Below are 4,396 nucleotides of genomic sequence, written 5' to 3'. Positions count from 1 at the left end.
ATTGAATAACAAAAATAAAATGTAATCATGTTCCTAATCACAAAAAAAATAAACAAAAAAGGTTACCGGCCTCTATCTTCATTAACCAGTACCTCTTTCGCGTCTTTTCAAATGATAGCTATTCTGTAGAATTTAATTGTATTTTCTCGATTGCCAGCTTTGGAAGTGAATGGAATTAAAGAGAAAGGCTCAAACAAAAAGATTAATCTCATCTAACTTACCATTACTCGTGATTTGGTTTTAGCTTCGCGTGACACTTTATACAGTTAAATGATAACATGAAAGCAAAATTGATGCAAAGCTCTAGAAGTGAATAGAATTAGAAGAAATGGCTCAAAGAAAAAGATTAGATCTAACTTACTCATTACCAATGATTTAGTTTTAGTTTCGTATGATGCTTTTATAGTTAAATTTTAACATGAGAACCAAACTGATCCAAAGTTTTGGGAGTGAATGGAATTTTTAAAAAAAAATGACTCAACAGATTAGTCTCATCTAACTTACTCATCACTTGTGATTTAATTTCCGTTTTATGATTCTCTTACAGTTAAATGGTAACAGGGGAAAAAAACTGATGCAAAGCTCTTGAAGTGAATAGAATTAGAAAGAATGACTCAAACAAAGAGATAAGTCTCATCTAACTTACTCATTACTCATGATTTAGTTTCGTTTGACGCTTTATACAGTTAAAGAGGTAAGATGAGAGAAACATTTATGAGGAAAAAAAGATCATAGAATATGTGCCAGCTTTTCCAGGTTAAAAAAATATAGGATTAAAATGTTTGTCAAATATGCGCACAAAAGTTTTTTGGTTTGAAATCGTTCTTCTGGAAAATTTTATAAATATAAGTTTCCCATTTTTTTTAACGTAATAAATTTCGCGTTTTCTCATAACTTGCTCTGGTGAGAGCTCGTGGATTCACATATGATATCAGATTGCAATATTTCCACCTTAAACTAAATTTTAAGTTCATCTTCAAATTACAAAATTATTAGTAAATTAAAAGTATAAGTTTTATAATCTACGCAAAATAAGAGAAAACAGGCTTTAATAACTTTTAATCCAGCAATTGTCATGAATTGAGATAAATACTCAATAGTTAAAGAGGCAATCATTTAAGTTATATTTTCTTTTTGAAGAATCAGTCACAAAAATGTACTTTCTCTGAATAATAATGATTTTTTTTCAACGAATCTTAATTCTCAAATTATGAAAGATGTCCGCAATCAGGAAATTGTAGTAGTATAACCCCAATAGTTTAGACAGGGGAGAGATTGAAAGTTTTTGCCCCCCTTCATGTTAGCTTTAGTTTTTGCATGTATTTCCATACATTTGAAACGATTGAAAAGAAACTAAAAATTCTTGAACGCAACAGTAAAACTCGTTTTTCCAAGGAAAACTCATTGTTAAAAATAGATTTTATACTCTTCCATTTATATTTTTTTATTATTTGATTTAATAATGGTGAAAAAAATACTTGAATTGTTTGATACACAAATATTTATATAATTTTAAGCAATATAATTTAACTGACAAAAACTAAAATTTGATCGAAATCAATTGAAATGTCCTTTAAAAATTTAAATTTTAATGTACTTAGAGTTTTATATTCAATCTTTTTTAAAAATTCATTGTTCAAATTTTGTATTTCGTCATTCCAAATTACGGTTTGAAATAAAGCGCGTGTTTGTGCCTCTTTTTCCTAATAAGACCAATTAACTTATAAAACGCACAATTGACTTATAAGATAAAGCCAATTAAGTTTTAAGATGCACAAATTTATTAACAAGAGGATAAAAAAAAGAAATACTTTTTTTTAAAAAAAAAAGGGAGAGAAAAAAAGCTTGTGAAATCTATTTTCATCTCTCTTAAAAATGATTTTCCAAAACCTTTTTAAATTCCGAATTATCAAAACTTAGATAAGAAAATGGGTAGAATATAAGTTAAAAACTGTACTTTGATACATAAAAAAGCTTTATTACTGCGAAACTATTAATCATATCAATTGAAATTTGGACATTATAAATTTTATTTAAGATAAAAAAATAATAAGAAGCAATAATTTATTGCCCAATGTCAAATGAGTAATCAAAAATTTACAGTTTTTAACATAAAATCTTATAATTTATAATCTATTCATCCTATCTATCTGAACTAAATTTAATTCAGTTAAGCGTATAAACAATCTCAGGAAACAATAACTTACTTGTCTAGATAGAAATGTTTTAGTTTGCTCCCTTTAATAAATTATTACCTCCAGGGGCAACGGAAACTTCAGATATCCACACTAAAACATAGCTCTCAAATAATTTTTACCTCTCATCTAATTAAATACCTAATCAATTCCTTCGGAATCGGTCATGAATATCATTTAAAAGAAATCTTCCCTCAGATCGAATAAATCGATTTAATTCATTTCTTATTTAGCGAAACAAAGTACTAAATAGAATTATCTAACCAAATCCGTACAAAGAAAACCAACTTCAATTACCAATGATTCATTGTCGGCGACCTTTAAGACCGCTTTTGTAAAGAAATCATTCAGTTTCTAAGAAATATTTCCTATGTTCCTACTTCATTGAAACTCCTTAAACAAATCTAAAAACTTTTGCATTTTTCCAATCTATGTTCCCAAACAAGTGAAGGTTAAATTGAAAAATAAGGGTATAGAGCTGATGGCAAAATGAGATTTAAACAGCATTTAATTAAGAAAAAATATAAAGGCTTTAGATTAAAACTTTGTCCCATTGCACTCAGATTATAGTTCCACTATAAATATTCAAAACTGAATCGAAATAAGATGTGCTATTGAGTTTTTATGCAATGTATGAGGTGAAGAAATGGAAATTAACTGTTTTGTTTTCTCATGAACATTTTAATATTTTTTTAAACATATCATCATTGAGAAAATTAAAATGTTAGATAATCCAAATGGCAATCATTTTTTACTGACCTTTTGTGATTTACATTTTTTAAATGTGCATAGATTCAAGTAGTTTGTTAATTTAATATCACTTAGCTTAATGAATAGTTAAAAAAGTTTAAAAATAGATTAAAAATTTTAAAACCAAATTAAAATAAAACGCGATGATAACTGAAGAGAATTAATTGCAATCAACAATAATTCAGTTTAAAAAAAGTCATATTGAATTTCAAGCCTTATATCTCATTATAATTCTCTCCGTATTTATGTTGTTATTATTCATCACGAGTTAGTGAGAAAAAATGTAAACGCTTCAAAATTATCCGATATACAATCGAACTAAATTCGAGTTTTGTTACAAATTTCTATACAACAGATTGCTAGTGATTGTGTTCGCTATAACACAGGACACTAAAATGAAAACAAAGTACGCTTCAATGACTTGTTTACAATAGCACAACTTAGCGAAATTGTTAATCAATATAAGCAACTGTTCCAGCTTTTATTTGATATAAAGTACAAGCAAATGTACTTTTCAATCAACAGCTTATGGTTTCTCCCTTCACACCATTAATGATAGCCACTGAATCTAGTACGTGAATCAGTTTCCACTGTTCAGTGTAAAGATCTTTTTCATCGATTACTTTACTCAGACTGAGATATTAATGGCAATTCGTCTTCCTTTCAGAAATTGATCATTCAAACTGGATGGCAATGTCAACCATTGGAGATATAAATCTCTATTTTTCTATAACTGATGGATATTTAAGTTCGATTCCGAAGTTTTAATGTTGTTCTATTTATTTAAACCTTATATTTGATTCAAAATTTAAGTTATTTCTTAATTTTACAAATAGTCTAATGCATGATAAATATATTTCCATGCAATATATCCCTTAGAATTCTACAACGTTTCAATATTATACTGACAGTGACGATTCTAGAAAGACATTTAACATTGTTTAAAAATCAATGAGATTTCACTGCTGTTCCATTAAATTAAATCTACATTTATAAAAAAGCTAAGCAATTTATTTAATTTAAATATGATCTAACAATGACATCAATTCATAAACCTATTGCCTCTCAGCAACACCAATGATTGTTTTGCAATATTCATTGTTTTTTAGCATAAAATTTTTTTTATGAAATTTGGAATTATTCTCCTAAAATATATACACTAAATAGAATTCTGTATGCTTACGTTTGTTTCCGTTTTTTCCCAAGTTCAGACATTTCTCTTTTATAATAATTTTAAATAAAAAAAATCCCAAAACACTGGATCGGCAATATATTAACTGATTTAAAATTTCATTCACTTCAATAATATATAGAGATAGAAAATAACAATGGACATGCTTCAAGTACTTCGAAAATAGACACCCATTTTCAAAACTTGTCAGAAGTGAATGAGAAGAAACTGAAGTAATTTGAAATAAAAACGTAAAGTTATTGCCAATGAAAAATTGAAA

The sequence above is a fragment of the Parasteatoda tepidariorum genome, chromosome 7 (assembly GCF_043381705.1).
Source record: "Parasteatoda tepidariorum isolate YZ-2023 chromosome 7, CAS_Ptep_4.0, whole genome shotgun sequence".
Lineage (NCBI taxonomy): Eukaryota > Metazoa > Arthropoda > Arachnida > Araneae > Theridiidae > Parasteatoda > Parasteatoda tepidariorum.
The sequence above is the reverse complement of the archived record's forward strand: the minus strand, read 5'-3'. Positions refer to the sequence as shown.